Source organism: Nicotiana attenuata, chromosome 11 (genome assembly GCF_001879085.1).
Source record: "Nicotiana attenuata strain UT chromosome 11, NIATTr2, whole genome shotgun sequence".
Classification (NCBI taxonomy): domain Eukaryota; kingdom Viridiplantae; phylum Streptophyta; class Magnoliopsida; order Solanales; family Solanaceae; genus Nicotiana; species Nicotiana attenuata.
In genome coordinates this window covers 31,156,129-31,178,574 of record NC_031999.1, presented here as the reverse complement: position 1 = coordinate 31,178,574, position 22,446 = coordinate 31,156,129, and the positions used below count along the sequence as shown (strand labels likewise).

Genomic DNA, 22,446 nt, shown 5'->3' with positions numbered 1-22,446 from the left:
ACATTTCCCTCATTTCTTGGGCAATTTGGGAGATACAAAAGGGGAGATTTCAACCTAGCATTGTGAGGGTAAGTTATTTCTACCTAATGTGAGTTTAATACATAGTTTATGGGTAGATTATAACATGTAAATTAGTGGAAATTATGAGTTTAGAGTAAAACCTAGGATTTTGATAAAAATAAGATTTGACCACGAAATTTGTTATGGAATGTAGTAGAAATCATATATTCTTGATCCTCAGGTTATGGGTAACAACTTTCTTCAAAAAATTTCGGAATCGGGACACTTGGGCCTGGGGATGAATTTTAGGAACCTTACATTTAGGGTTGGAAAATTACTTTAATAGCTAGAATATGAACTCTTGAGTATGTATTGACTAGTTCTTACCCCATTTGAATAGTTTTGGATCGTTCGACTCTGATTTAAGGGTTTGAGCACATTCTTGAAATTTGAAGTAAGATTTGGGACGAGGTAAGTCTCCTTTCTAACCTTGTAAGAGGAAATTAACCCCATAGGTGAATTAAATAAATGTATGTCACTATCTGTGAGGGCTACATATGTACGTGGTGACGAGAGTCTGTACGTAGCTACTATTATGCTAATTGTGCGGGTAGTTTAGGACATGTATCATGCTATACTTGCAAAATGCTTGCGTCCTTGCTTGTTACTAAGATCACTTAGGTCATGCTAGAAATTGGTAAAGAAATATAGACAGCTATACTCACTCACTTGAGAACTTGTATGAATTAGTTGACTATAAATGGACAGTGTGTGCTTACTTGATAATAAATTGCTATTTGTGGATCGGGCCGATCGTCTCGATAGTAAATAAATGCATCTATGGTTTGCGTCATTCAACCCTCTGGCAGTGCACAGTTTATTATTGTATTGGATCGGGCCGTGCAACCTCGGCACTATGTGCCCATGTTATTTATGTGGAACTTTCCGTGATTTACACTGCTTGAATGCTTTGGAATCTAACTTATTACATGATACGATTGAAATTGATATGTTGTTAGGAAAAAAAAATTTGTCTTTTCTTGTTCTTGGACTGTCACTATATTCATACTATCCATGCTTAGTGTAACACTTGAATTATATCATTACTGACCCTAGTAAGTGTCAAGTCGACCCCTCTTCACTACTTCTTCGAGGTTAGACTAGATACTTACTGGGTACATATTGTTTATGTACTCATACTACGCTTCTGTACTTAAATGTACAGAATTTGAGGCAGGTGCATATGGCTATCCGTCCGGCGCGCATCCCTGATACTTGATCGAGATTTCACGGTAAGCTGCCCCCTTCTGAGCCGTGCCGCAACATGCCGTAGTCTCTCCTTTTGTTACTATCGTCTACTCTATTTCAGATAGTAGTAGTTATATTCTTTTATACATTCTACTAGTTGCCGTAGTACTTGTGACACTAGTTACTTTTGAGGGCTAGTCGTGGATGAAACATGTCTTTCCTTCTTTTTCTTTTTTAATGAATCTTTGGGAATTAAATCTTCCTAATTTCATAGGCTAGCAAAATGTAGATATGAAGGTTACTGATCTTTGGTCTTTTAATTAGCAGGTTTCATCTGAGGTACACAAAAGTATAATCAGCAAGTATATTAATGATTTCTTGGATGGGTTGTGTGAGCGTTACTGTGTTAAACCAAAAATCAGAAAAAACTATTAGAAAAATAAAAGAAACTGGAAAAACAGAAGAGTTTAAGAAATATTCCGAGTCCACAATTTTCTTGTGTGTCCTTAAGGAATTTTAACCCCCTCACATGTTTCCAAGGTAATAGATTAAATCCTCCCAGGATAAAACGGAATAAACCTTCCTGCAACAGTGGCAATACAAACTGCAGGATACCAACGAACTCAAAGAACGGAGTAAAATCACACTTACGAATTTGAGAGAGAGAGACTGCGAATTAGGATGCAGTATATTCAGAAAGAAAGAAGTTCTGGAGTGTTTTTCGTGTGTAGAAAATGGAGCCTTGCCTCAGAACTTATAGGCAATTATCAGAAGAGGTGTTTGGAAAAGGTGCCTTTTCAGAAGAATACACTGCCTGCCGCGGTTCTACCGCGGTCGCGACAGAACCGCAGTCAGAGAGGCTCTCTGAATCAGCCTGCCGCGGTTCTACCGCGGTCGCGGCAGAACCGCGGCCAGAGAGGCCCTTTGAACCTTCAGCAGGGTTCTGGCGTATTTTCAGCGGCGATTTAGCATTTAATTAATTATTAAATAATTAAATAAATTTTGTCCAAAAATAATCTTATCGATCGATCATTTGACTAATCCAAATCCAAATCCAAATCCAAAGCCGAAGCCGAGCCGAGGGAGCGACGACGACGGCGCGAGGGTTCATTCTCTTCAACTCATTTTAAGAGCTTTAAGAAGTGATTCTATATATAAGCACACAAATGTGGTTGTCCCTCACCAATGAGGGACAAAGTGCAAGACAAAAGTTCACTTCTTCAAATTTTCAATTTTCCTCCATTTTATCTCCCTCCATTTCCAATTCACACTCTTCTACTTTAAAGCCCAATGGATTAAAGTCCAACAATCCCCCACATGAATGGGAATGGCTGTATCAAGAAAGATCATAGATGAAAGCTATGTGATTTTGCAAGTAAAGATTAATTGCATCTGGATAAGTAGGTTTCCCTTTGAAGTTTCCATAGTGAACATATGTCGGATATACTCGGTCAATCGGTAGATTTGATATCTTTGAACCGTCGAACTTTAGTGTATACCTAGACAACCATATGTCACACAACCAACCCTTAACCGTCTTTTGGTTCTCATTATTATGTTCGTTTTAGCCATGAACACCGCCTGGTTTCATAAGTGCGTAGAGAATTGGCCTTACAGAATTCTCATTGAAGCGGCTTCCACTTCACACTTACATAGGTGATTCCTAAACGTGTAATCCTTTAGATTGACACTATTTGATAAATACCTCATCAAACTTAGGTAATCATTAAAGAACGTGTAAAGTTCTATCCTTGTTACTGAACATTGTCTTCATCACGAGAAGGGACCAAAGATTTTACTTTGACAATGTTGAATCGGTCAATCACAACTTTGTTTGAGCTCCTTGAACCTAGATCTCGGAACATCCAAAATTCTAGGTAGAGTTACCGCCATGTTGACTTGTCCTCGGCCATAGTCCCATTCCCTTAGATGATTTCTTAACTCCCTCTCTAGTTAAGCCTTTTGTAAGCGGATCCGCCACATTATCCTGTGATCTTACATAATCAATAGTGATAATTCCACTAGAAAGTAGTTGTCTAACGGTGTTATGTCTTCGTCGTATATGACGAGACTATTCGTTATACATAACGCTCCTTGCTCGTCCTATTGCAGCCTCACTATCGCAATGTATGCAAATAGGAGTCAAAGGTTTTGGCCAGAACGGAATGTCTTCTAAGAAATTTCGAAGCCATTCAGCTTCTTCACCGGCTTTATCCAAAGCTATAAACTCTGATTCCATTGTAGAGCGAGCAATGCACGTTTGTTTGGAAGACTTCCAAGATACTGCTCCTCCACCAATAGTAAAAACATATACACTTGTGGACTTTGTTTCTATTGAGCCGGTTATCCAATTTGCATCACTATATCCTTCGATAACCGCAAGATATTTATTGTAGTGCAAAGCGTAGTCTTGGGTATATTCCAAATATCCCAGAACTCGTTTCATTGCTACCCAGTGATGTTTGTTGGGATTACTTGTGAATCGATTAAGTTTACTTATCGCACAAGCTATATCAGGTCGTGTACAGTTCATGATGTACATTAAGCTTCCCAACACACGAGCATACTCCAATTGAGACGTACTTTCACATTTATTCTTTATAAGATGATGATTTAAGTCAATTGGAGTTCTTGCACTTCTCAATTCCAAATGTTTGAATTTTTCAAGTACCATTTTCACGTAATGTGATTGAGACAAAGCTAGACCCTGAGGAGTCCTCTTGATTTTAATTCCTAGAATTACATCGGCAACTCCTAAGTCTTTCATATCAAACTTACTAGCAAGCATGCGCTTAGTAGCTTGAATTTCGGCAATGTCTTTGCTCATTATTAGCATATTATCAACTTATAAGCAAACAATGACTATATGATTTGGAACGTTCTTAATGTAAACACATTTATCACATTCATTAATCTTAAAACCATTTGACAACATTGTTTGGTCAAATTTCGCATGCCATTGTTTGGGTGCTTGTTTTAGTCCATAAAGAGACTTAACAAGTCTACACACCTTCTTTTCTTTTCCCGGAACCACAAACCCTTCAGGTTGGTTCATGTAAATTTCTTCCTCAAGATCACCATTTAAGAAGGCTGTTTTTACATCCATTTGATGGATTTGAAGACCATACAAGGCGGCTAACGCTATTAGCATCCGAATGGATGTAATTCTTGTTACCGGCGAGTATGTGTCAAAATAGTCAAGACTTTCTCGTTGTCTAAATCCTTTAACAACAAGTCTTGCCTTGTATTTGTCAATAGTACCATCGTCTTTCATTTTCTTCTTGAAAATCCATTTAGAACCCAATATTTTGTTACCTGGAGGAAGATCAACCAATTCCCAAGTATGGTTGCTTAATATGGATTCTATTTCACTATTGACAACTTCTTTCCAATATTGTGCCTCTGAGGAAGACATTGCTTCCTTGAAGGTACGAGGCTCATTTTCTAACAGAAAAGTCAGAAAATCAGGACCGAATGAAGTAGATGTCCTTTGACGTTTACTTCTTCTCGGATTTTCTTCATTAGGCATATCATCTATTATTTCCTCCCGAAGTCGTTTTGACTTTTGGCAGGTCACTTCACTTTCCTTTTTATATGGAAAAATAGTTTCAAAGAATTCAGCATTATCTGATTCTATTATCGTATTAATGTGAATCTCAGGATTTTCTAATTTATGAACCAGAAAACGATATGCCTTGCTATTGGGTACATATCCAATAAACACACAATCAACCGTTTTTGGACCTATCTTAACCCTTTTAGGTTTAGGAACCTGTACCTTAGCTAAACACCCTCACACTTTGAAGTATTTCAAGCTAGGCTTCCTTCCTTTCCACTTCTCATAAGGAATGGATTGTGTTTTACTATGAGGTACACGGTTGATTATTCGGTTAGCTGTAAGTATAGCTTCCCCCCACAAGTTCTGTGGTAAGCCAGAACTTATTAGCAATGCATTCATCATCTCCTTCAACGTTCGATTCTTCCTCTCCGCAATTCCATTAGATTGTGGAGAGTAAGGGGCAGTTGTTTGGTGAATAATGCCATTTTCCAAACATATTTCTTCAAAAGGAGATTCATATTCGCCACCCCTATCACTTCTTATCATTTTGATCTTTTTGTTTAGTTGCGTTTCAACTTCACTCTTGTATTGCTTAAAAGCATCAATTGCCTCATCTTTACTATTAAGTAAATAAACATAGCAGTATCTCGTGCTATCGTCAATAAAAGTAATAAAATACTTTTTCCCACCGCGAGATGGTGTTGACTTCATGTCGCAAATATCTGTGTGAATTAAGTCTAAAGGACTTGAATTCCTTTCAACGAACTTATAAGGATGCTTAGCATACTTTGATTCCACACATATTTGACATTTAGAATTAATGCAATCAAATTTTGGCAATACTTCTAGATTTATCATCTTTCGCAATGTTTTGAAGTTTACGTAACCTAAACGCGAATGCCATAAAGTGTTTGACTCAAGCAAGTAAGAAGAAGCATTCAATTTATTGATAGGAACTGATATTACATTTAGCTTAAAAAGGCCCTCATTTAGGTAACCTTTTCCTACATACAAATCGTTCTTACTTAGTACAACACTATTAGAAACAAAAACACATTTGAATCCATTCTTGACAAGAAGTGAGGTAGACACAAGATTCTTGCGAATTTCTGGAACATGGAGGACTTGGTTTAGAGCCACTATTTTTTCCGATGTCATCTTCAACGCAATCTTGCCAACTCCTTCAATTTTGGCCGTAGATGAATTTCCCATGAAGATTGTCTCGTCGGGACCTGCGGGGGCATAAGAAGAAAATAACTCATTGTTAGCACAAACATGGCGGGTGGCTCCAGAATCTATCCACCATTCTTTCGGATTTCCTACCAAGTTGCATTCAGAGAACATGGCACACAAGTCTTCCATTTCATCTTCAACCATGTTAATCATCAACATAAAGACATACTATCACTCCATAACTCCTTTGTGTAATTTGGAAATAAATGCTATTTATCTGCTCCGTTATAACTTTAAAACCTATTTGATGAGGCGATTTTTTCAGACAGGCAAATGAAGACGAAATCTGTGGTAAAGAAGCCGCTCAAGGACATCGCAAGACGAAGCAAGGTTTGGGTTTGGGTGAAAATCAGGTTGTGAAAGTCGACGGAACATGCAAATGTTGCGGTCGAAAGTTGATTGATTATGACAGACTGGGCTGGTTAATCCAAATGCATGGAGATGTGATTAACTTCATAATGGTGCAAGCATGTTCCACTCAGATATAGTCTCATTCTTCTTTCTTCATTAACATCAATGCCGTTCTCGACATTCTCTTTATCCTTAACCCTCGAGGGTCACTATGGCGATTTCAATTACTTTTCGAGGTCTATCTCTTTAAGACTATTTCAGGTGTCAGTTCTGGTAGTCGAGGAAAACAAAAGGAAGGAACTGTCAAGGCGTAACGAACAGCTTCCTAGTTGTACAGGCAGGCCAGAATACTGGTCAAAGAGTCAAATAGCAAAGTAATAGTCATATAAGGTTACCACTGGAAGTTGCATTGCGGTTGGGATTAATTCGGTATTATTGTGGGGAAGAAAGCGATGTTTCCAAAAAGAGGGTCAGAAACACAAAAAACAACAATAGGTGGTGATAGAACACTGGTTCATTAGAGTCAAGGGGTTGAAATTCGGTCAGGAAAGCCGAAGGGGATTCAAGGCAAGGCCAGGAAAGCGGACGGGAAGCGTAGACCAGGCAGTCAAGGGATGCATCTTAGCAGAATGCTCAGCAACTAGCCACCATTATTTAAAACTGACAAGATTTTTGCTTTGGATTGAAACGGGGGCAGATATTCCGTTCATTTCGGGAAAACCTCCGTAAGGAAAGGTAGCACTGGCCAAGGCTAGACTGGAACCAGTATCAGACCCTCCTGGAAATGGGGACTGTGTTTTGTGTCTGAAACAATCATGAATGGCATATTATTATGTGCACAATGCAACCCCAAAGAACATAGGTTGTTTTAAGAATAGTAGTTGTTCATGATGTTGAGTGTTAGTGTCAGGACCCTCTCTGAATATATTGAGACACAGTTTGTCAAGACCTCGCTTTAGGTAAATCAAAGATATTGTTCAGGTCGTTTAGAATTGGCACGCTTAATATGAACTGTCGAGTTTTGAATTTTTTCATGACCCTCCTTGGATAATGAGACGATAGTTTAAGGTCTGCTTAGATATACAAAATTACAGTGAAAGTCGTACCTTCACTAGATATAAGCTTAGGTTCGTATGTTAGGAGTTATCAGAACCTCTAGATAATAGGATTTAGCTTTCACATCTTGATAGAAGTAATGTCAATTTAATACTCACCCTGTACCAGTCACCAAACTGGGGCAGAAAATGTTCTCTGTTTTCTTTATTTGTTGCAGTCAGGAGCCACCTGGAGAACAAGGGATACTTTCCAAGCGTTGCAGTCAGGAGCCACCTGGAGAAACAGGAATATTCAAATTTCGCCGTCAGGAGCCCACCTGGAGACGAGGGAAGAACAATTTTAGCTTTTAATTTTTAAATATTTGAATACATGCCGTACCAATCACAAACTGGGGCAGAAAATTTCTTTGTTGTTTTGTTTGCGTCAGGAGCCACCTGGAGAACAAGGGAATGCTTTTAAAGTTCAGCAATCAGAGAGCCCACTGGAGAACAAGGAATACTTTCCAAGCTTCAGCAATCAGGAAGCCCACCTGGAGAATAAGGGAATACTTTTCAAGCTTCAGCAATCAGGAGCCCACCGTGAGAACAAGGGAATACTTTTCCAGTTTCAGCAGTCACGAGCCCACCCGGAGAACAAGGGAAGTACGATTCAATTCTATCCTTTAATTTTTAATATCTGATAACATGATGTGCCCAGCCACCACACTAGACAGAAAATTTTCCTTGGTTGTCCGTTGTTGAAGTCAGGAGCCCGCCTGGAGACAAGGGGATATTTTCAAGCGTGCAGTCAGGAGCCCACCTGGAAAACAGGGGAATACTTTTCAAACTTCAGCAATCAGGAGCCCCCTGGAGAGCAAGGGAATACTTTTCAAACGTTAGCAATCAGGAGCCCGCCTGGAGAATGGAGGCATATATTTCAAATCTTAGCGGCCAAGCATCACTCGGAGGAATGGCGAGACATCTCCAATCACAATGCAAGGCAACAACGCAAGAATTCAGTGGAAGAATACAAGTTCAAAGCAAACACAAAGAGCAAGTTAGAAGACATAGACAAGAATTTTTTTGGCAATTCATAGCTTAGACTAGCTTCTTTTTATTTTGACATGGTGTAATAAGGAGGTCAGCGAGCAGTAGCAGCAACAACATCAGTAAAATCACAGCTCCTGGTAGTCCAGCTACCAAACCTTTCCGAACTACACTGACCTGATTCCTTTTAGCCAAGGAATGTAGGCACCTTTGAAGCAGGGTGCGGTCAAACTTTTCAAAATTGCTTCACACAGAATATTCGAACGGGCAAAAATCGCTCGTTTCTGCTCACTTATCTTTGCACAAAAATCTTCGTGTTTCCGGGCAAAGAGGGGCAGCTCTGAGACGTGATTTTTGCCCTAAGTGAATACTCCCAAAATTCTATTTGCAATTTTGTGAATTTTCGGTTATTTTCTGTTAATTTTTTGCATTTATATGTGCATTTTAATTCATATGAAAAATATAAAAAAAATATATATATTGGCATGTGCATGTAGGGTTTAGTTTTACATTTTAGGATTAATTAGTAGTTAAATTGCGTTTAACATAAAGTATAAAGAAAATAAAAAATAGTCCATTTTTGCATTTTTAATTGTTAATTGGAGAAATTTGTCATGAGTTTATTTTAAATAGGACTTAATCAATTTTAAAATATATTGGTCTTTAGTTTCAATTTAGCATTTAATAAAATTAGAAAATAATATATAGAAATAAAATAAATACAAAGAAAAGAAAAGAGGATTAATTTGAAATTGAGAAGAGAATAAGAAGCAACCAGGTTTTTGGGCCAATTCATGCATCCCCAGCCCAGTACCCACAAAAAACACCCAGCCTATACCCAATTCCACCCTAATGAGCAGAACGCATTCAATTAAGCCAAACCCGGTCCAGACCCATGACCCTGCCCTGATGACAATAAATGACGTAGTATGAGAATGATACTACGTCGTTTGAGTTAGTTAATGCAAGTCAATCCAAGCCGTCTATTGCCCATCATCCAACGGTCTGGGTTCCTTAGCACAATTAAATAAATTGTCCTAAAATACCAAACAAACCCTAGACATAACCCTCCTTCCTCGTATCTCCCCTACCCTTTCCCGTCTCCGCCACCCTCCGCACTAACGCTGCCGCTGGAATCGCCCCACGGCGGCGGCCACCTCCAATGGCGCTCAAAAATTCACCACTTATTCTTCTCATCCTCCTCATTGGTAGATCTGGTGCCCTTTTTCTTCAAACACTGCCGGAACGCCTCAAATTTACCAAAACCCTAGACGCCGCCACCGCCGTACACGGGGCGCCACCTCCCAAACCACTTCAAAAATAGCACCCTGGGTTCTATTAGCCTCCTTCTTCTCAAATCCCATCTGTCTTTGCTCGAATATCCTCCAATGTCCCCGAATTTATTTTTTAAAAAAGGCAGAACCCTAGAAGCACAATTGCCCAAGCTTTTCTCAGTTTCTTTAGGATTAAAATTGATCCGAGGCACGAAATAATGTTTCGTTTGTTCTAGGCAAAGAACAAACGTTCACATCATTCCGTGGCTTCGAATCGGAGTCTTGTGTGGTTCAATCTTCTACAATGTAAGTGTTCCGTTCTATGTTTGTTCATATTTTTTTTTGTTTGTTAAAATTGGTATGTGCATATTGATTTGATTTTTATGTTGGTTAGTTTAGGTATTAGTTTAACTGTTGATTAGTTTAGGTGTTTAAATGTTAGTTAGTTGGATTTTCTATTAGCTTCTATTTTGATGTGCAGTATAATTAGTTAATATTGGTCGACATGATTTCTGTTAGCTGGGTATAATTGAAAACTCAATTGCTTGATTAATTCATAATTAGCTTTAATTTGGGTAATGTTTAATTGTGATAGGGAGGGTAGTAATTTCAAAATAAGTGGCAGGGGCAGTTTGGGTACTTAGGCTGGTTAGATATGCTCTAGGTTATACTAGAATTACCTAGAACCTTCTAGAATAGGACTTTAGTTCTAAATTCGAAAATAGGTGCACTTCTTGAAAAGCAAGTCAATAAGTAGAGGACTAATCTGAAATAAAATAGGGCTAAGAGGAAAAACAGAAAATTGGGGGCTGCCCTCATCTTTGCACATAAAAGGCAGCCTCTAGTGCCTTGAGACTAAGTTTTGGAGCCCAAAAATCCCCCAACCTTCTCCTACAGATCTGAGCCTCTAATTTGAATTCCAAACCAAAAGAAAATCTGACTCTATAGGATCGGAAACTTCTCCTCTAGATCTTAGTTTTCTGAAGAAAAACCAAAACAAGCAAAATCCAGTAGAAAAGCTCAAAAAAAAACATATAGAAGTTATAGAAAATCAAAAAACAATACTGTTACATTGCATTTTTAGGTGAAACTGAGGTGCTAAGCATTGATTCGACTTCTTCTGGTTGCCTGAAAATGTTTGGTAGTCTATGATTCTACTCCTGGGTGTATTCAAGTTCAATTGAGTCTGTTTCTGGTTGTTGCTGTTGCTGTTGATATCATTCATCAAGTGTGTTAGTTTTCTGGGTTATTGCTGGGTTATATTGGTGCTGTTTGGTTTTGAAATCTTCCTGGACTGCTGATCTTGTTATTCTGAGTGGTTTGCTGCTACTGACCTCTCGTGCTCCTTGTTCTATTTCAAATTCAGGTACAACAATTGAATCTCTGTGTAATTCTGAGCTTAAAAAATGGAATAAAACTGCCAGTTTGCTTGATCCTGAAATATGTCTGCTGGATTGTTATACACTAGTAGTTAAAAGGATATTAGATGTAATTGTTTAGCGTAGTTAAATGTTGAGTTGTTATATGTATAAACTTTGGACTGTTTTTGGTAGCTTGTGGACTGCAGGATTTATCAATGGATCTGTATTAATTTGAATTGCCTAGGACTGTTAGAAGTTGGGACTGCTGAATTTATCATAGTTATTCGAATATTTTACTAGTGGTGATAGACCACAGTTTGGTTGATTATTTTTGATTTGGTATATCAGGAAAACTGAATTTGGAATATGATATTAGCTCAGTCGTATTAACTCGGTCCTATTTGCATCATCAGAGTGTATAGGCTTGTTTAAACCTGGAAATAGCATACTCACAATTATATAAACTCACGTACTGCTCTAAAGTGATTAGTTCATCTCACAATTCGTTTATAGTCCAGTGCAAATAAATGTCATAATTATGTGGTGGTTACTTAGTGGATTGTTGAATTACATACTGAGTACGTAGATTGTCAAGGTGCATGAGTTGAATATATATAATTAGGTTAAAGTCAAATGCATAAATGTGACTGTAAAGGTCAGCTCAATTACTATTTATCATCCATTTTGTTGATTTGGTTCTGGATTAAACTGGACAGCTCGCCGGTGGAAATCTTGGGCCTGATTATCATCTGCAAAGCCCACATTTGGGCATCATTCCTTTGCGCTCGATATTGAATCTGTTGAGGGCCAATTTAAAGGGCCAAAACCCTGAATATCATGTAGGGATATTTCTGTGATAGGCTAATTCAATTAGGACTATTTTCCTTTATTATTAAAGACAAAATAGTAGGTAGAAAATCATAGTCACTTTAGGATTGACCTTTAAATAAAAAATGATGAGACGAGCTCGCCGAATAAAATACAAATTGCGAGGCCCTCATTCAATGCTTAATTAAAAATACTTAGAATTCGGGATGGGCCGTTTAGCGAATTTCGCGGCCTTCCCAAAGTTAACAATATGCTAGACGCTTTAGGGCCGTCATTGAATAATTTTAACCTTCCTAAAATACGGGTGCACATTTATGTGATCCAAATCCAAATCTCAACGAAGTCGAAACATGTCAAAAATTGCGGGTGCATTATGTGACGCGATTCGAGACATGTTTTCACGACGTTGCAATTCTCTTAAAATAATAATGATAAAAGCGGTTCAAAGTTAAAAGCACATAGATTAAAAACATGTATTAAAATTAAATAAATAAGCCAAATATGACAGTTGAGTGACCGTGCTAGAACACGAATCCGGAACGCCTAACACCTTCTCCGGGTTAACAGAATTCCTTACTCGGATTTCTAGATCGGGGACTGTTAAACAGAGTCATAATTTCCCTCGGTTCGGGATTCAATCGGTGACTTAGGACACCATTAATCTCCCAAGTGGCGACTCTGAAATCTTGATAATAAATTCCCGTTCTGATTGTCCTTTAAGTGGAAAAACTCATTTACGCCCCTGCAGGGTGTATAGAAAAAGGAGGTGTGACAGGGAAATCATAACTCTAGACCTCTTTAATTTAGTCTCCAACCATTTGTTCGTTAGTTGATAATTTTACCGCTTTCTAGTTTTGGCTAGTTAATTAGTTAGAAATATAAATCTCAATCTTTATAATTAGAAATTGTTCAAACTGTCTTTTTAGTGATATTAAAAAGATATAGCTAAGCCTTAGTTCTCTGTGGGATTCTACTCCGGATTTTAGACCGGATTATATTGCAGCGACCGCTTATCCTTTTTAGAACTAGAGTTGGGCGTGATCAGTAGGGGCAGAGGTCACTTTGGGAGGGGTCAGCCCAGCAGGCCCCCATATTAGCACCACCTCCTCGAGGTGCTCCAGGGCGCTCCTATTTCAGGCGCCATACCAAGAGTTCTTACCGCCTGCCTGTTATCCAGGGTTCTTTCCAATGGGTATTCAGGTCCCCAGGGTCTTCTGCTCGTACTTCAGTGCTATACCGAAAGTTCATACCACCCACCGGCTATTAAGGCTTCTTCCAGTGGGTCTACAGGGCATCAGGGTCATACACTAGGGCAGCAGGTCACTGCACCAAGGGGTTGTTTCGAGTGTGGAGACCTTAGTCATGTGAGCAGATACTGCCCCAGACTTCGGGGCAAGGCAGTGCAGCAGGGTCAGCAGCCCATGATTTCAGCACCGCCTGTCCAGCCGCCCAGAGGCGGAGGGCAGACTGGTAGGGCAGTCCTAGAGGTGGAGGCCAGGCAGGGAGAGGTCAGCCAGCTGCTACTCTAGACAGGTGGGAGCCAGCCAGCTAGCGCTCCAGCCAATTCTATGCTTTTCCGGCACAGACCAGATGCATTGGCCTCAGATGCCGTTATCAATAGGTATTACTTCCGTCTGCGATAGAGATGCTTCAGTTCTACTTGATCCAAGGTTACCTACTCATATGTATCATCTCTGTTTGCTCATTTTCTGGATATTCCTTGTGAGTCCTTGGGTACTCCTGTTCATTGTGTCCACTCCTGTGGGCGATTCTGTGGTTGTGGATCGGATCTATCGGTCTTGTGTGGTCACATTATGTGGTTTTGAGACTAGAGCAAACCTCCTGTTGCTTGATATGACCGACTTTGAGGTCAACCTGGGCATGGATTGGTTATCCCCATACCACGCCGTCCTAGGATTGCCATGCCAAGACTGTTACTTTAGCGATGCCAGAGTTGCCAAGGTTGGAGTGGAAGGGTTCCTCAGTTAGCACATCTAGTCGGGTTTATTTCTTTTTCTGAAGGCTCGGCATATGGTCGAGAAGGGTTGTTTGGCTTCTCTAGCTTATGTTCGGGACACCACCGCAGAGTCTCCGATGATTGATTCAGTTCCAGTAGTTTGGGAGTTCGCTGATGTGTTCCCTTCTGACCTTCCAGGCAGTCCACTGGATCGTGATATTGATTTCTGTATTGATTTGGCTCTAGGTACCCAGCCTATATCTATCACCGTACCGTATGGCTCTGAAAGAGTTAAATGAGTAGCTTGAGGAGTTGTTGGCAAAGGGGTTTGTGAGACCGAGTGTGTCACCTGGGGGTGCACCAGTGTTGTTTGTGAAGAAGAAAGATGGGACTATGCGGATGTGCATTGATTACCACCAAGTTGAACAAGGTTACAATCAAGAACAAGTACCCGTTGCCGCGCATTGATGATTTGTTCGGCCAGTTGCAAGGTGCTAGGGTGTTCTCTAAGATCGACTTGAGATCAGGGTATCATCAGCTGAAGATTCAGGACTCAGATGACCCAAAGACTACTTTCCGTACTAGATATGGCCATTATGAGTTTCTGGTGATGTCCTTCGGCTTGACTAATGCCCCAGCGACGTTTATGGACTTGATGAACAGGGTGTTCAAGCATTATTTAGATTCCTTTGTTATTGTCTTCATTGTGACATCTTAATCTTCACGTAGCTTGGGGGAGCACGAGCAGCATTTGAGAGTAGTGCTTCAGACATTGCGAGAGCAGAAGCTATATGCTAAGTTCTCCAAGTGTGAGTTTTGGCTTGAGTCAGTATCATTCTTGGGGCATGTTGTATCAGGAGAGGGTATTAAGATGGATCCTAAGAAAGATTGAGGCAGTTCAGAAGTTGGCCACGTCCTACTTCAGTGACTGAGATCAGGAGTTCCCTAGGGTTAGTAGGTTTTACTGCCGAATTTGTGGCAGGGCTTTTCATCCATTGCAACACTTTGACTAGATTGACCTAGAAGGGTGCTCATTTCGTTGGTCGCGATGATTGTGAGACGAGCTTTCAGAAGCTCAAAGACAGCCTTGACTACAACACCAGTTCTAATGTTGCCTTCCGGTTTAGGGATGTATACGGTAATATTGCGACGCTTTATGCGTTGGCTTGGGTTGTGTATTTAAGCAGGAGGGGCAAGTTTTGCATATGCTTCACATCCATTGAAGATTCATGAGAAGATTACCTGTGCACGACCTAGAGTTAGCGGCGATTGTTCATGCTCTTAAGATATGGAGGCATTATCTGTATAGAGTGTCATGTGAGGTTATACTGATCATCGCAGCTTACAGCATTTGTTCAAGCAAAGGGATCTTAATTTGAGGCAGCATAAATGGCTTGATGTTACTGAAGGATTATGACATCACCATTCTTTTATCATCCGGGCAAGGCAAATATGGTTCGCGGATGCCTTAAGCAGGAAGGCAGAGAGCATGGGTAGCTTGGCATACATTTCAGCGGAAGAGAGGCCACTAGCTTTGGATGTTCAGTCCTTGGCTAACAGACTTGTGAGGTTGGATATTTGAGAGCCCAGTCGATTCCTTGCATGTGTTGTTGCTCAGTCTTCATTATTGGGACAGATCAAGGCTCGACAGTTCGATGATCCCGCACTTGGCAGTTCTCAGAGAGACGATACTACATGGTAGTGCCAAGGAGGTTTCTATTGGCGAGATGGTGTTCTGCGACTCCAGGGTCGCCTATGTGTTCCTAATGTCGATGGATTGAGGGAGAGGATCCTAGAGGAGGCACACAGTTCACGACATTCTATTCATCCAGGTGCTACAAAGATGTATCGTGAACCAGAGGCAGCATTATGGCGGCGGATGAAGAAGACATAGTTGAGTATGTGTCTAGGTGATTGAATTGCAGCAGGTGAAGTATGAGCACCAGAGGCCAGGTGGCCTACTTCAGCAGATGCCTATACCTGAGCAGAAATGGGAGCGCATTACTATAGACTTTGTAGTTGGGTCGCACGGACCTTGCGGAAGTTTGATGCAGTTTGGGTCATTGTCGATAGGTTGACCAAGTCGGCACATTTCACTCCAGTGGTGACCACTTATACTTCAGAGAGGTTTCTCAGATCTACATTCAGGAGATAGTTGTTCACGGTGTGGCCTCTTTCCATCAGATCAGATAGAGGCCCTCAGTTCACTTCCCATTTCTGGAGATCCGTACAGAGTGAGTTGGGGACCCGTGTAGAGCTCAGCACAACATTTCACCTGCAGACCGACGGACAGTCGGAGCGGACAGTTCAGATTGTGGAGGACATACTTAGAGCATGTGTGATTGACTTTGAGGGGTAGGGGGATCAGTTCTTGCTTTGGCCGAGTGTGCTTACAACAACAGGTATCAGTCCAGCATCAAGATGGCTCCATTTGAGGCTTTATATGGTCGGCGATGTTTCTATTCTCCTATCGGGTGGTTTGAGCTTGGCGAGGCTAAGTTGTACGGTACTAACTTGGTGAAGGATGCCTTGGAAAAGGTAAAGTTGATTCAGGAAAAACTTCGCACAGCACAGTCCAGAAGAAGAGTTATGCGGATCAGAAGGCGCGGGATGTATCATTCATGGTCGGCGAGAAGGTTCTCTTGAGGCGAGTTGGGGAGGTTGCGGAGCTTGCTTTACCTCCCAGCCTATCAGGGGTTCACGCGATTTTTTCAGTGTCTATGCTTCAGAGGTATCACGCCAAACTTGTCTCATGTGTTAGACTTCAGTACTATTCAGCTAGATGAGAGCTTGGGTTATGAGGAGGAGCCAGTTGCCACTGTTGATAGGCAGGATCGCCAGTTGAGGTCCAAGAGGTCTGCGGTGAAGGTCAGTGGAGGGGCCAACCAGTCGAGGAGGCGACCTGGGAGTCCGAGAAGGACATGCGGAGCACATATCCACACTATTTAGTACTTCAAGTATGAATTTTAACCCGTTTTGTTTAAGAAGCGGAGAATTGTAACGACCGCGACTGGTTTTTTTTCTTTCTAGAACCTCGTTCCCCTATTAAGAGGTGGAGAATTTAGCGACCGCGACTGGTTGTTTTTTTCTTCTAGAACCCCGTTCTCCTAAATAAGACTTCCCGTACTTGCTTTTACTGATTTATGACTTGCGGGGATGGTTGATTCGAGATTTGGAAGAGTTTGGGTTGAATCGGAACACTTGGTTCCTTAAGGTTGGCTTAAAAGGCCAAGTTTGACTTCGGTCAATGTTTTGAGTAAACGACCTCGGAATCAGGATTTGAAGGTTCCAATAGGTTTTGTATGATGATTTCGGACTTGGGCGTATGTCCGTATTAGGTTTTGGACGAACCGGGAGCGCCTAATAGTGAAGGTTGATTCCTTAAGGATTTTGAAGTTCTTTAAATTTGGTTTGGAGCGGGTTTTGTGTTGATTTCGAGGTCCGAACGGAATTCCGAGACTAGGAATAGTTCCATATTGTCATTTAAGACTTGCACGTAAAATTTGGTGTCAATTCGAGTAGTATAAGTACGTTTCGGCACGTTGGAAGTAGATTGAAGAACTTTGAAGTTCATAAGTTTGATTCAATTGGTTTTAGGGTGTGAATCTTAGATTTAGTGTTGTTTCGGCCGTTCCGAGGGTTCGAGTGAGTCTGTTTTATGACTCCAAAACTTGTCAGTATGTTGGGGCGGGGCCTCGGGAGCCCCGAGCGTCAATCAAACGAGGCTCAAGCTAAGTTGGAAATTTGAGAATGAGTTGAAGCTCCAGTTCTGTCATAACAGCACCTATGGTTGGCCAGTCGCAGGTGGCGAGACCGCAGAAACGGCTTACCAATCGCAGATGCAGCCGAAAGGGAAGAGCCCAGGTTCCGCAGATGTGGCTCCACTTGTGCAGAAGCGGCCCACAGACCACAGATGCGGCCCCAGCTAGCCCGGCCCAATTCCGCAGAAGCGGATGTTCCTCGCAGAAGCGAAACCGCAGATGCGGTCCCCTACCGCATGTGCGGAAATCGCTGAAGGCAGTGCCTTCATTTAATACGGAAATGTGTTATTTTTAACACATTTCCCTCATTTCTTGGGCAATTTGGGAGATACAAAAGGGGAGATTTCAACCTAGCATTGTGAGGTAAGTTATTTCTACCTAATGTGAGTTTAATACATAGTTTATGGGTAGATTATAACATGTAAATTAGTGGAAATTATGAGTTTAGAGTAAAACCTAGGATTTTGATAAAAATAAGATTTGACCACGAAATTTGTTATGGAATGTAGTAGAAATCATATATTCTTGATCCTCAGGTTATGGGTAACAACTTCTTCAAAAAATTTCGGAATCGGGACCTTGGGCCTGGGGATGAATTTTAGGAACCTTACATTTAGGGTTGGAAAATTACTTTAATAGCTAGAATATGAACTCTTGAGTATGTATTGACTAGTTCTTACCCCATTTGAATAGTTTTGGATCGTTCGACTCTGATTTAAGGGTTTGAGCACATTCTTGAAATTTGAAGTAAGATTTGGGACGAGGTAAGTCTCCTTTCTAACCTTGTAAGAGGAAATTAACCCCATAGGTGAATTAAATAAATGTATGTCACTATCTGTGAGGGCTAACATATGTACGTGGTGACGAGAGTCTGTACGTAGCTACTATTATGCTAATTGTGCGGGTAGTTTAGGACATGTATCATGCTATACTTGCAAAATGCTTGCGTCCTTGCTTGTTACTAAGATCACTTAGGTCATGCTAGAAATTGGTAAAGAAATATAGACAGCTATACTCACTCACTTGAGAACTTGTATGAATTAGTTGACATAAATGGACAGTGTGTGCTTACTTGATAATAAATGCTATTTGTGGATCGGTCGGCAGTGATCGTACTCGTCGATAGTAAATAAATGCATCTATGGTTTGCGTCATTCAACCCTCTGGCAGTGCACAGTTTATTATTGTATTGGATCGGGCCGTGCAACTCGGCACTATGTGCCCATGTTATTTATGTGGAACTTTCCGTGATTTACACTGCTTGAATGCTTTGGAATCTAACTTATTACATGATACGATTGAAATTGATATGTTGTTAGGAAAAAAAAATTTGTCTTTTCTTGTTTCTTGGACTGTCACTTATATTCATACATCCATGCTTAGTGTAACACTTGAATTATATCATTACTGACCCTAGTAAGTGTCAAGTCGACCCCTCTTCACTACTTCTTCGAGGTTAGACTAGATACTTACTGGGTACATATTGTTTATGTACTCATACTACGCTTCTGTACTTAAATGTACAGAATTTGAGGCAGGTGCATATGGCTATCCGTCCGGCGCGCATCCCTGATACTTGATCGAGATTTCACGGTAAGCTGCCCCCTTCTGAGCCGTGCCGCAAACATGCCGTAGTCTCTCCTTTTGTTACTATCGTTACTCTATTTCAGATAGTAGTAGTTATATTCTTTTATACATTCTACTAGTTGCCGTAGTACTTGTGACACTAGTTACTTTTGAGGGCTAGTCGTGGATGAAACATGTCTTTCCCTTCTTTTTTCTTTTTTAATGAATCTTTGGGAATTAAATCTTCCTAATTTCATAGGCTAGCAAAATGTAGATATGAAGGTTACTGATCTTTGGTCTTTTAATTAGCAGGTTTCATCTGAGGTACACAAAAGTATAATCAGCAAGTATATTAATGATTTCTTGGATGGGTTGTGTGAGCGTTACTTGTGTTAAACCAAAAATCAGAAAAAACTATTAGAAAAATAAAAGAAACTGGAAAAACAGAAGAGTTTAAGAAATATTCCGAGTCCACAATTTTCTTGTGTGTCCTTAAGGAATTTTAACCCCCTCACATGTTTCCAAGGTAATAGATTAAATCCTCCAGGATAAAACGGAATAAACCTCCTGCAACAGTGGCAATAACAAACTGCAGGATACCAACGAACTCAAAGAACGGAGTAAAATCACACTTACGAATTTGAGAGAGAGAGACTGCGAATTAGGATGCAGTATATTCAGAAAGAAAGAAGTTCTGGAGTGTTTTTCGTGTGTAGAAAATGGAGCCTTGCCTCAGAACTTATAGGCAATTATCAGAAGAGGTGTTTGAAAAGGTGCCTTTTCAGAAGAATACACTGCCTGCCGCGGTTCTACCGCGGTCGGACAGAACCGCAGTCAGAGAGGCTCTCTAAATCAGCCTGCCGCGGTTCTACCGCGGTCGCGCAGAACCGCGGCCAGAGAGGCCCTTTGAACCTTCAGCAGGGTTCTGGCGTATTTTCAGCGGCGATTTAGCATTTAATTAATTATTAAATAATTAAATAAATTTTGTCCAAAAATAATCTTATCGATCGATCATTTGACTAATCCAAATCCAAATCAAATCCAAGCCGAAGCCGAGCCGAGGAGCGACGACGACGGCGCGAGGGTTCATTCTCTTTCAACTCATTTTAAGAGCTTTAAGAAGTGATTCTATATATAAGCACACAAATGTGGTTGTCCCTCACCAATGAGGGACAAAGTGCAAGACAAAAGTTCACTTTCTTCAAATTTTCAATTTTCCTCCATTTTATCTCCCTCCATTTCCAATTCACACTCTTCTACTTTAAAGCCCAATGGATTAAAGTCCAACAATCCCCCACATGAATGGGAATGGCTGTTATCAGAAAGATCATAGATGAAAGCTATGTGATTTTGCAAGTAAAGATTAATTGCATCTGATAAGTAGGTTTCCCTTTGAAGTTTCCATAGTGAACATATGTCGGATATACTCGGTCAATCGGTAGATTTGATATCTTTGAACCGTCGAACTTTAGTTATACCTAGACAACCATATGTCACACAACCAACCCTTAACCGTCTTTTGGTTCTCATTATTATGTTCGTTTTAGCCATGAACACCGCCTGGTTTCTAAGTGCGTAGAGAATTGGCCTTACAGAATTCTCATTGAAGCGCTTCCACTTCACACTTACATAGGTGATTCCTAAACTGTGTATCCTTTAGATTGACACATATTTGATAAATACCTCATCAAACTTAGGTAATCATTAAAGAACGTGTAAAGTTCTATCCTTGTTACTGAACATTGTCTTCATCACGAGAAGGGACCAAAGATTTTACTTTGACAATGTTGAATCGGTCAATCACAACTTTGTTTGAGCTCCTTGAACCTAGATCTCGGAACATCCAAAATTCTAGGTAGAGTTACCGCCATGTGACTTGTCCTCGGCCATAGTCCCATTCCCTTAGATGATTTCTTAACTCCCTCTCTAGTTAAGCCTTTTGTAAGCGGATCCGCCACATTATCCTGTGATCTTACATAATCAATAGTGATAATTCCACTAGAAAGTAGTTGTCTAACGGTGTTTATGTCTTCGTCGTATATGACGAGACTATTCGTTATAATAACGCTCCTTGCTCGTCCTATTGCAGCCTCACTATCGCAATGTATGCAAATAGGAGTCAAAGGTTTTGGCCAGAACGGAATGTCTTCTAAGAAATTTCGAAGCATTCAGCTTCTTCACCGGCTTTATCCAAAGCTATAAACTCTGATTCCATTGTAGAGCGAGCAATGCACGTTTGTTTGGAAGACTTCCAAGATACTGCTTCCACCAATAGTAAAAACATATACACTTGTGGACTTTGTTTCTATTGAGCCGGTTATCCAATTTGCATCACTATATCCTTCGATAACCGCAAGATATTTATTGTAGTGCAAAGCGTAGTCTTGGGTATATTCCAAATATCCCAGAACTCGTTTCATTGCTACCCAGTGATGTTTGTTGGGATTACTTGTGAATCGATTAAGTTTACTTATCGCACAAGCTATATCAGGTCGTGTACAGTTCATGATGTACATTAAGCTTCCCAACACACGAGCATACTCCAATTGAGACGTACTTTCACCTTTATTCTTTATGAGATGATGATTTAAGTCAATTGGAGTTCTTGCACTTCTAAATTCCAAGTGTTTGAATTTTTCAAGTACCATTTTCACGTAATGTGATTGAGACAAAGCTAGACCTTGAGGAGTCCTCTGGATTTTAATTCCTAGAATTACATCGGCAACTCCTAAGTCTTTCATATCAAACTTACTAGCAAGCATGCGTTTAGTAGCTTGAATGTTGGCAATGTCTTTGCTCATTATTAGCATATCATCAACATATAAGCAAACAATGACTACATGATTTGGAACGTTCTTAATGTAAACACATTTATCACATTCATTAACTCTTAAAGCCATTTGACAACTATGTTTGGTCAAATTTCGCATGCCATTGCTTGGGTGCTTGTTTTAGTCCATAAAGAGACTTAACAAGTCGACACGCCTTCTTTTCTTTTCCCGGAACCACAAACCTTTCAGGTTGGTCCATGTAGATTTCTTCCTCTAAATCACCATTTAAGAAGGTTGTTTTTACATCCATTTGATGGATTTGAAGATCATACAAGGCGGCTAACGCTATTAGCATCCGAATGGATGTAATTCTTATTACCGGCGAGTATGTGTCAAAATAGTCAAGACCTTCTCGCTGTCTAAATCCTTTGACAACAAGTCTTGCCTTGTATTTGT

At 40.4% G+C, this 22,446-nt stretch overlaps 1 pseudogene; it reads left to right on the top strand.

Annotated features, from left to right (window-relative positions):
• The window catches only part of LOC109234795, a 42,906-nt pseudogene that overhangs the window by 7,700 nt on the left and 12,760 nt on the right, over nucleotides 1-22,446 (top strand).